This window comes from Notolepis coatsorum, assembly GCF_963971535.1.
Source record: "Notolepis coatsorum genome assembly, chromosome: 11".
NCBI classification, from domain to species: domain Eukaryota; kingdom Metazoa; phylum Chordata; class Actinopteri; order Aulopiformes; family Paralepididae; genus Notolepis; species Notolepis coatsorum.
The window spans coordinates 104228722-104240288 of record NC_140175.1 but is presented as its reverse complement, the minus strand read 5'-3'; positions in this window follow the sequence as shown (position 1 = coordinate 104240288).

Genomic DNA, 11567 nt, shown 5'->3' with positions numbered 1-11567 from the left:
CAGTGGAGCCCTCACCTCCCACCTTAACCCTTACCTTACCATTAGTGGAAACCTCACCTTAACCCTTACCTTACCATTAGTGGAAACCTCACCGTAACCCTTACCTTACCATTAGTGGAAACCTCACCTTAACCCTTACCTTACCATTAGTGGAAACCTCACCGTAACCCTTACCTTACCATTAGTGGAAACCTCACCGTAACCCTTACCTTACCATTAGTGGAAACCTCACCGTAACCCTTACCTTACCATTAGTGGAAACCTCACCTTAACCCTTACCTTACCATTAGTGGAAACCTCACCGTAACCCTTACCTTACCATTAGTGGAAACCTCACCGTAACCCTTACCTTACCATTAGTGGAAACCTCACCGTAACCCTTACCTTACCATTAGTGGAAACCTCACCGTAACCCTTACCTTACCATTAGTGGAAACCTCACCGTAACCCTTACCTTACCATTAGTGGAAACCTCACCGTAACCCTTACCTTACCATTAGTGGAAACCTCACCGTAACCCTTACCTTACCATTAGTGGAAACCTCACCTTAACCCTTACCTTACCCTCAGTGGGTAACCTCACCTCCCACATTAACCCTTACCGTAACCTCACCTCCCACATTAACCCTTACCCTCAGTGGTAACCTCACCTCCCACATTAACCCTTACCTTACCCTCAGTGGTAACCTCACCTCCCACATTAACCCTTACCTTACCCTCAGTGGAGCCCTCACCTCCCACCTTAACCCTTAACCTCAGTAAAAAAGAATGTATGTAATCATCGATTTTCTACTTTGCAGCTTGGACCAGTTCGTGACCAACACACTTCAATGTCTGTCTTCAAACTCATGAGCTGAAATGAGCACAACCCTGCCGATTTGAAAACCCTGCTTTTGGAAATGCCCAGATATCTAATCATTACATTTCTATTGTGAAATCGGTTGAAAAAAAATGTCTTCTAATTCATCATAGTCATTGCAAAAGATGGTTAATTTACAGAGCAGCTGAACCATATAACTCGGTTTAGAAATGTTTTGGACAGCCCATGTATTTCAATCCAAATCACTTGAGAATGTGGACAGTGTGAATGTGATATCACCAGAAAATACTCAACCTCTATTGTCTTTAACTATGAATGCACACAACACTCTTTGACTTACCATCTTTAGAGAATAAAGTTTGAAAACATTGTTCCTCTGAGAACTTAGAATGGACTTCTATTGTTGGTTGTCTGAGGTACTCATCACCCACACCCCCACCTGCCTTTTCTGCAAGAACTAAACTGTCAGCATATTGTTGAAAAGAAATAAACTTGTAAAAACAAAAGTGTGAAACCGATGACATACTCGCTCGGTTTGTCAACCTGAGGATGATAGATTTTGTTACATGCAATCAAAGGTTTGTGTGTGTAGTGTACTTTATATACACGCATGTATTGCATTTTTTCTGTATTTCTAGCTCAGCACAGACCGACCGACGCCTGAAAGCAGGGTTTTCCTTTGTAAACATCATTGGAGTTAATGAGCCTGTCTGGACACTCCTGTTCATACCACCTGTCTGGACACTCCTGTTCATATCACCTGTCTGGACACTCCTGTTCATATCACCTGTCTGGACACTCCTGTTCATACCACCTGTCTGGACACTCCTGTTCATATCACCTGTCTGGACACTCCTGTTCATACCACCTGTCTGGACACTCCTGTTCATATCACCTGTCTGGACACTCCTGTTCATACCACCTTTCTGGACACTCCTGTTCATATCACCTGTCTGGACACTCCTGTTCATATCACCTGTCTGGACACTCCTGTTCATATCACCTGTCTGGACACTCCTGTTCATATCACCTGTCTGGACACTCCTGTTCATATCACCTTTCTGGACACACCTGTTCATACCACCTTTCTGGACACTCCGGTTCATACCACCTGTCTGGACACTCCTGTTCATACCACCTTTCTGGACACACCTGTTCATATCACCTTTCTTCTGGACACTGTTCATATCATGTTCCTGGACACTCATGTTCATATCACCTTTCTGGACACACCTGTTCATATCACCTTCCTGGACACTCCTGTTCATACCACCTTTCTGGACACTCCTGTTCATACCACCTTCCTGGACACACCTGTTCATACCACCTTCCTGGACACACCTGTTCATATCACCTTTCTGGACACTCCTGTTCATATCACCTTTCTGGACACTCCTGTTCATATCACCTTTCTTCTGGACACACCTGTTCATACCACCTGTCTGGACACTCCTGTTCATATCACCTGTCTGGACACTCCTGTTCATACCACCTGTCTGGACACTCCTGTTCATATCACCTTTCTGGACACTCCTGTTCATATCACCTTTCTGGACACTCCTGTTCATATCACCTGTCTGGACACTCCTGTTCATACCACCTGTCTGGACACTCCTGTTCATACCACCTTTCTGGACACTCCTGTTCATATCACCTTTCTGGACACTCCTGTTCATACCACCTGTCTGGACACTCCTGTTCATACCACCTGTCTGGACACTCCTGTTCATATCACCTGTCTGGACACTCCTGTTCATACCACCTTTCTGGACACTCCTGTTCATATCACCTGTCTGGACACTCCTGTTCATATGTTCATATCACCTTTCTGGACACTCCTGTTCATATCCACTGAATGTTCAGGAATACATCTTGGTGCCGACAGTATTTTTTTTATTTAACCAGGTAAAGTCGGTTGAGAACCAATTCTCATTTACAACCCTTTACCAGCAAGGTCACGTTTATTAGCATGTCCCAAACTGGGCAATTCATGTTACAGCAGATAAATAGGAGCTCCAAAAAAACACAGCAAACATACATAACAAGAAGAACACAGACAGACATGTGCAGTACATGGTCGCAGGATCAGATCATGACAACAGTAAAACAAGCAACCACAACCATCCACCTCAAAGCCGCCCTCTCCTGCCTCCTCCTTTGTATCTATTGTTTTTACATTTACATTTACATTTAGTTATTTAGCTGACGCTTTTATCCAAAGCGACTTACAAGTTCTGTTTTTAGCTGCAGGGGTCTCCAAACGTTGGCCGGAAGGCAATAATTGATACTCCGGATTTAGGGGGTGAGGCTGTCTGCTCTAACAGATGACGCCTTCCTGAGACCCTGCCAGACGGCTGAATTGTACCCCTACAATCTTGCTAGCCCCCCTCAATCCCGTCAAGGGCATTCTTTTGTTTAATGCCAAGGTTTCCATACCAACAAATGGCAGCAAAGGACAACAACAGACTCTATGAAGGCCCTATAGAACAAAATCATCAAGGACTTATCCACCTGAAATGTGGCTAGCTTCCTTAGACAGAAGAGGCGCTGCTGACCTTACAGACCATTTCAGTATTAAAATGTCAGACGATTGTCAATAATGGAACCGGGATATTATAAGTGTCACCAAATCCACTGTCTGGCCATTAATGACACTACTCTGAGGAGCTGGTGAAGATCGTCTAAAATCAATGCACATGTCTTTAGTCTTTGTGACATTTAGTTGTAGAAATGCCTCTTCACACCAGGAAACAAAGTAATCTACAACTGGGCCATGGCTGGCCTCATTGTCACTCAGGAGACTAACAACTACAGAACCATCTGCAAATTTGATGATGTGACTATTTGCATGTTGACTTCTACAGTCATTAGTATACAGGATATACAAGAGTGGGGAAAGAACACAACCTTGGGGTGAGCCAGTGGATGATGTTAGTACACCAGACAATTCCCCATTCACCCGTACCCTCTGGGTTCTATTTGTGAGGAAATCAAGAACCCAACCAATAATACCTGAGTCTAAGCCAAAGTTGTTTAAAAAAAAATGTCTACTAGTATGTGTGGCTGAATGGTGTTAAAGGCTGATGAGAAGTCAACAAAAAGCAGCCTAGCATGTTTCTTGCTGACTTCCAGGTGTTTAAATTAGGGCTGTCAGTTTATCGCGTTAATTAGATTAATTAATTACACAGCAAATTATCACGTTATGAAAATTAACTCAAAATGAATTACAAAAAGGAAAAAGAAAAATGATAATATATTTATTTTATCTCATTCATTCCATAAGAATGTAGAATACACATTTACAGACTTTTTTTTTTAATATGGTCCATTTGCATGTTCTTGGTATCTGATTCTAGGGACATCTATGAATCTCAGGGAATGTATTCCCAGTGTCAGAAATTAGATCCACAACGAATGGATTGCACGGTGCAAGTTGCACCCTTACTTACAATTCATTATGAATTGAAAATGGGGGACCCTGATGTAAACAAGACGAAAGTCTTTCTCTGGTCTGCATCCCCTTAACAATTGTGTGTATTGAGCCGTACTGTATTGTACCCATTCTGCAATCTGTTGATAACATTTTCATTCAATCAATCAATCTGCGCGGTGATTGATTGAATGAAATTTTTTTTTTTAGTAAATTGTAATGAACCAAATGAGAATATCAATACATTTTTTTTTATCTTTGACTGTGAATAACAAATTGACCAGACCTGAAAAATCTAAGCAAATTAATAGATGGAAGATGATTAAACAGAAGGTTTTGTAGATACAGTACTGAATTCTGCCATCCGGACACATGCAATTTGAAATATGATTATAGAATATAGAATATCAGGCATAAAATGGTTATGCGATTAAAATGCGATTAATTAGATTAATTAATTACAAATCCTGTAATTAATTAGATTAATTGTTTTAATCGCCTGACAGCACTAGTTTAAATAGAAGGTTCAATAAGGTGATGGTAGCATCAGACACTCCTCTCTTAGCCCTGTATGCAAATTGCCAAGGGTCCAGGCAACACAACTTTTTTCCAAGAGCTCTTGCTTAACATGTCTCTCAAATGACTTCATAACCACGGAGGTTAAGGCCACGGGCCGGAAGTCATTAACCCTTTCACTGCCACACGACAGAAGGTTAACCTTTTACTATCACACAACCGACGGTCGCCGTATAATCAGTCGGACACCACCCACCAGTACACCATCCTTGCGGTCCCCTTAAATATGCGTACCTACTGTACTATTCCCCCAAACCACTACAAAGCTGGGTAGTAAGTGCCATGGACAAGTGTACCAGTGCAAGTGGACCAGTGTACTCACTCGCTCTTGGCTGAATCTTGTTTTGGGTGGTGATGTAAAAACACCTGCATCATAGCAGGCTCAGGATGGGCAACGTAGTCTATAGCCTGTTCATCCCTGTCTCTCTCCTCCACAACCTGGCTTGACTAGACATAAGGAGAGAGAGATGATTACAATTAACTGGTACATTCAGGTCCAGAATTGTTGGAATTCCCTGACAAAGATGTGCAAAAAGCTGTACAATTTAAACAATAGCATACTGGTAATGAGCAAATAGTTGTTTATTCAATGAATGCATGGAGCTGTTCCATCTTATTTCATTTGATACTAACTACTCAGTTCATACAGATTTCAAGTATTCAAATATCAATGATGAATATTGCATAAGGTTTACACAGTTAATAGATCACCTTCTTGTTTTATATTCATGTTCAGAGAGGAGTAATAGTTAGATCTTTGTATGTGATTTATATGGCAATTAAATCAATTTGGGGAGTTTGACCTACAGTTAATGTGCCTACCACGTGAAGGTGCATGATCAATGGACAGCACAAAAACAATTTGTGTAGGTGGAGACTAGAGCTACCACAGATAGTAATACGTTATAAGAGTAAGTAATCCATACCATATATATCCTAATAGTTACTAGTTATTACCATACTTGGCTGAAAATAAACTTTGCTGCCTGTTGTGAATGTGTTTTTCCCTGTAGGCTAATACATATGTAGGCATACATTTTTGCAGTTGAGCAAACAATTTGCAGTTGAATAGTCTATATGTGCTGTGTTTTTATGTCTTCCATCAAGGACCACCTTGGAAATAAGTGTTTTAATGAATGCTTTTAGGTGATATCCTCAGGAATACAAATTGGTCAATTTGGTCAATTTGTTTTTATGATGTGTTTTTAATTTCCAAATACAAATCTAATCAAAAAAGCAGTTTTTGCAGTTGAGCTACAGGTGTTGTATATTATACAGCCTTTTCATGCATCTTTATCAAGGGAACCCTTATTCTAATGATTTTTTTAATAATATTATGATGATACGATATGGACCTAGTAGTTGGGTCATCTGTGGCACTTAGTTTCTCAATGGATTTGTCATCTAGGAGGGTTAATAAACAAATTTAGCCGGGGTGTATTTAAAAAAAAGGCAGGGACAATTTGTGAGAGACCAAAATCCAAAATGGCTGCCGTTTTTAATGGTTTGCCCTTTTTAATGGTTTGACCTACAATGATGCACAATACATGGTACCAGCCGCCTCTCAGTCATGTACCAGCCAGCCCCCTCTCAGTCATGTACCAGCCAGCCCCCTCTCAGTCATGTACCAGCCCCCTCTCAGTCATGTACCAGCCCCCTCTCAGTCATGTACCAGCCCCCTCTCAGTCATGTACCACAGCCCCCTCTCAGTCATGTACCACAGCCCCCTCTCAGTCATGTACCAGCCCCCTCTCAGTCATGTACCACAGCCCCATCTCAGTCATGTACCACAGCCCCATCTCAGTCATGTACCAGCCCCCTCTCAGTCATGTACCACAGCCCCCTCTCAGTCATGTACCACAGCCCCCTCTCAGTCATGTACCACAGCCCCCTCTCAGTCATGTACCAGCCCCCTCTCAGTCATGTACCACAGCCCCATCTCAGTCATGTACCAGCCCTCTCTCAGTTATGTACCACAGCCCCATCTCAGTCATGTACCACAGCCCCATCTCAGTCATGTAAGTAAGTAAGTAAGTAAGTAAGTAAGTAAGTAAGTATTTATAAAGCACCTTTCATACATGTCATGTAGCTCAAAGTGCTGTACACAATTATAGGCATATATAACGATAAAAGCAATAAAGTCATAGTGATCAGTTAAGATCAATGTTTAAAAAAAAAAATAATAATAATAATAATAGTAACGTAAAAATGAAAATAGCGTAAAAACAGTCATTTGCTTACCAGTTTGGGAGAACAGGTCCGCACAAACATTTCCGCTCAGTGGCAACCGGAAGTGCACTAAACCAATGCACTTGTATTGTAGGTAGCAATGTTTAGCTCTTATAACGCTAGTGTAGTTACGTTTTTATCAGTGGTCATAGTTGGGTCCATAGTGCTTTACCAAGTCCCATGGATCCATCAGTGGCCGTGTATTGTGGTAGAAAGAAAGAAAAAGAAAAACGTATAAAGAAAACAGTCTAAAGTTTGAAAGTTTGGGAGGTCCGCAAAAACACGCCTTCAGCTCATGTACCTGCACAACTGGTGGGGGGGTGCTTAGTAAGAGATGTGATTGGGCCAGCCCAGTGTCAGTCAGTACCAATGGGCCGCTGTCCCAGCCTAGTAGTGGGCCGGTCGTTGACCAAAAAAAAAAAAAAAAAAAAAAAAAATATATATATATATATATATATATATATTTTTTTATTATAAATATATATATATATATATATATATATTTTTTTTATCAAATCATAACAGCCCAAAGATGCGTCGGCCCACCGGGAAAATGCCAGGTATGCCAGATGGCCAGTCCAGGCCTGGTCTCCGGTGGATCTTTTGCACTTTCTCTCTGCAGCTCTCAGGCTCTGTCTTCTCTAACTGCATCCATCAGGGTGTTGAGCGGCTGGCAGGCTTCCTGGTGAGGGGACAGCTTGTTGAAGGAGGCTGAAAGGAGAGTTGAGATTGCCATATCTGAGGGGGGGAGCAGAGAGTCTCACTCAATGGTAGAGCTGACAGGATGTTGGAGGAACACACACATGCACTGAGTCGCTGACTAAATGTTCTCTGCACCTCCCATCCCGTCGTCCTTCCCCCCCAAGGGCAGCCGGGAGCGCCGCGCCCGGGGACCAATCCAAGTGCTCCTGTCCGTCTTCGTCAGGGAACACGACAGCGTTAGCGATCTGTTGTGCATGTTTTTCCATTGGGATTATCTTATGGGGAGGGGAAACCAGTGCTTCCGCCACATCTGGAGGGTCTGGGTGTGTGAGAGAAGCTGTAGAGGCTGGTCTGATGGAGGGTCTGGGTGTGTGAGAGAAGCTGTAGAGGCTGGTCTGATGGAGGGTCTGGGTGTGTGAGAGAAGCTGTAGAGGCTGGTCTGATGGAGGGTCTGGGTGTGTGAGAGAAGCTGTAGAGGCTGGTCTGATGGAGGGTCTGGGTGTGTGAGAGAAGCTGTAGAGGCTGGTCTGATGGAGGGTCTGGGTGTGTGAGAGAAGCTGTAGAGGCTGGTCTGATGGAGGGTCTGGGTGTGTGAGAGAAGCTGTAGAGGCTGGTCTGATGGAGGGTCTGGGTCATGGACCGCGGAACGCATTTGGAATGGGTAGGGTCAATTGGCCAAAATTATGTGACGTTACTCCCTCCGCCCAAACCAAGCCACATGCTCGTAACACATTTAGCCTACATTTAGTCACAATCAAATAGTATCATAATATGCATTACTTAACCAGCCAGTATGATTAGAAAGCGTAATATTGTGACACGGCGGTCAATCAGTTGCATAATGTTAATCAAATAGTATCATAAATAATATGCAATGCATTACTTAACCAGCCAGTATGATTAGAAAGCGTAATATTGTGACGCGGCGGTCAACCAGTTGCATAGGATAAAAGAAATTCAACACTCACCTGTGCTAGGTTGCTGGGAATAAAACGTGTACCTGGTAGTAAGCCATGGCCTCCCTCTGTGGTATTTGCTATACTCTCATGTTTTCGAAAATAATGTACAGCGTTTTTCCAATTCTGAAATCCAAGCACTGAAAATGCATTCTCGTTGGTTTTGGTTAAACCCGAACCGAGTCCTTTCATTGTCCAAAGGCGACATTGTGTGCAGAAAAGTTTTGCTCTTGTTTAGTTGTTTGACAAAACGTTAGCCATCTGTGGTCCTTGAACCACTTGGGATGAACAGACCGGTTTCTTTGAGATGTCCTTTCTCCTTGTATCCGTTTTGTACCTGCGAGAACAGCTGGTAACGGTAGCAGCAGAGGGGCTAACTGTGCTAACACTAGCAGCAGAGGGGCTAACTGTGCTAACACTAGCAGCAGAGGGGCTAACTGTGCTAACAGTAGCAGCAGAGGGGCTAACTGTGCTAACACTAGCAGCAGAGGGGCTAACTGTGCTAACTGTGCTAACACTAGCAGCAGAGGGGCTAACTGTGCTAACACTAGCAGCAGAGGGGCTAACTGTGCTAACACTAGCAGCAGAGGGGCTAACTGTGCTAACACTAGCAGCAGAGGGGCTAACTGTGCTAACACTAGCAGCAGCCGCAGGAGCACTGCAGAGGGATGCTCTTTGTCGGCTGGTCCTGCTGGGGTGAGGCTAACGTAAGAGGGGCTAGCTGGATAAACGACAGTTGGAAATTCTTCTACTGCTGGTTCCTCAGAGAGCTCATCGTTGGCTGGAGTGACGGTGGTTAACTTTGACCCGAAGAAATCAGTTATTTTTCGACGCTTCATCGTTCAATCAATGGTAACGTATTATTATTGCTTAAGCTTTAGCAGTCAGCGGCTAGCGCGCTATTTGAAATGGATCAAGTCAAGTCAAGTCAAGAGTTTTAATTGTCACGGCATACAGGTATACAATGAAATGCGGGTGGTCTTGCCCGCAACGATGTGCAATACAGTGGTACAACATATAATAGAATCAAAAAATGAAAAAACAACATTGTGCAGTAAACAGGTAACAGGTAACATGGAGTGACATCTCGGTATCTGTACATAGTTATTTACAGAGCATATGGGACATGCTAGTTAGCTTTGGTAGTGCAATACACTGTTCCTGTTATTCTAATTTAAAGTGTCCTTTCCTTTGGCCATAAGTGTGCGTGTGTGCGACATGAGTGTGTGCCCGCTCATGTTAAAGTGTTAAGTGGCTGCTCGTGTGTGAGCGTGCACAGCGTGCGTGTCGTGTGTGTGTTCATGTCTGCTTGTGTGTGGATAGTTCAATGTTCTGAGCACTCAATGTTCATTGTTCATGGCTCTGATGGCCTGGGGGAAGAAGCTGAGCCTAAGCCGCTCTGTCCTAGTAGCTGGGGTTCGCAGGCGTCTGCCTGACCTCAGCAGCTGAAACAGGCTGTTATTGGGGTGGTGAGGGTCTTTCATTATCCTGCAGGCTCTGGATTTGCACCTCTTGTTGTATAGAACCTGCAGGGGGGGTAGTGCAATACCCGTGGTACGCTCGGCTGAGCGCACCACTCTCTGTAGGGCCTTCTTGTCCTGTGCCGTGCTGTTTCCATACCAGGCAGTGATGTTTCCGGTCAGGATGCTCTCTACAGCTCCTGAGTAGAAGGACTGGAGTATCTTCCCCGATACTCTGAACTTCCTTAACTGTCTCAGGTGGTAGAGGCGCTGTTTCGCCTTCTTTACTACTGTGTCTATGTGTGTTGACCATGTCAGGTCCTCTGAGATGTGGACCCCCAGGTACTTAAAGCTGCTCACCCTGTCCACGGTAGCCCCGTTAATCATCAGTGGTGTGTGCGTCTCCTGCTGTCCTCTCCTATAATCCACGATCAGATCCTTGGTTTTACCAATGTTCAGGAGCAGGCTGTTGTCCTGGCACCATTGTTCCAGTACCTCAACCTCCTCCCGGTAGGCCTTCTCGTCGTTGTCCGAGATCAGCCCCACCACCACTGTGTCGTCTGCGAACTTCACTATGGAGTTGGAGCTGAACTTGGCCACACAGTCGTGTGTGTAGAGTGAGTACAGCAGGGGGCTTAGAACACAGCCCTGGGGGGACCCGATGCTCAGGGTGATGGTGTTGGAGGTCTGACCCCCCATCCTGACCGCTTGGGGTCTTTCACTCAGAAAGTCCAGTACCCAGGCGCTCAGGGCGGAGCTCAGACCCAGCTCGATCAGCTTGTCCACCAGTCTGGTGGGGACTATGGTGTTGAACGCTGAGCTGTAGTCAATGAACAACAGTCTCACATAGCCCCCCTTCTGACGGTCAAGGTGGGAGAGGGTGCTGTGCAGTACCTGGGAGACCGCGTCGTCAGTGGACCTGTTTGTCCTGTATGCAAATTGCATAGGGTCCATATCACTGGGGAGGGAGGCACAAATGTGGTCCTTGACCAGCCTCTCAAAACATTTCATGACCACAGAGGTGAGTGCCACCGGTCTGTAGTCATTTGGACATGTTGGGGAGGGTTTCTTCGGTACAGGGATGATGGTAGACATCTTGAAGCAGGCAGGGACCACCGACTCTGCCAGGGATTGATTAAATATGGCGGTGAACACTGGGGCAAGCTGGTTGGCACAGGACTTAAGTATGCGTCCTGTTATACCATCTGGGCCAGCAGCCTTCCTGGTGTTCACCTGCATAAATGCTCTTCTCACACTGTGTACCGTCAATGAGAGAGCGCCCCCCCCCCCCCCCCCCCCCCCCCCCCACAACAGCCGGCGCACCAGTGACGTCACTAGCCGTTGGGCTAGCAGTGCCACTGTTTGCACCAAACCGTGCATAGAAGGTGTTGAGC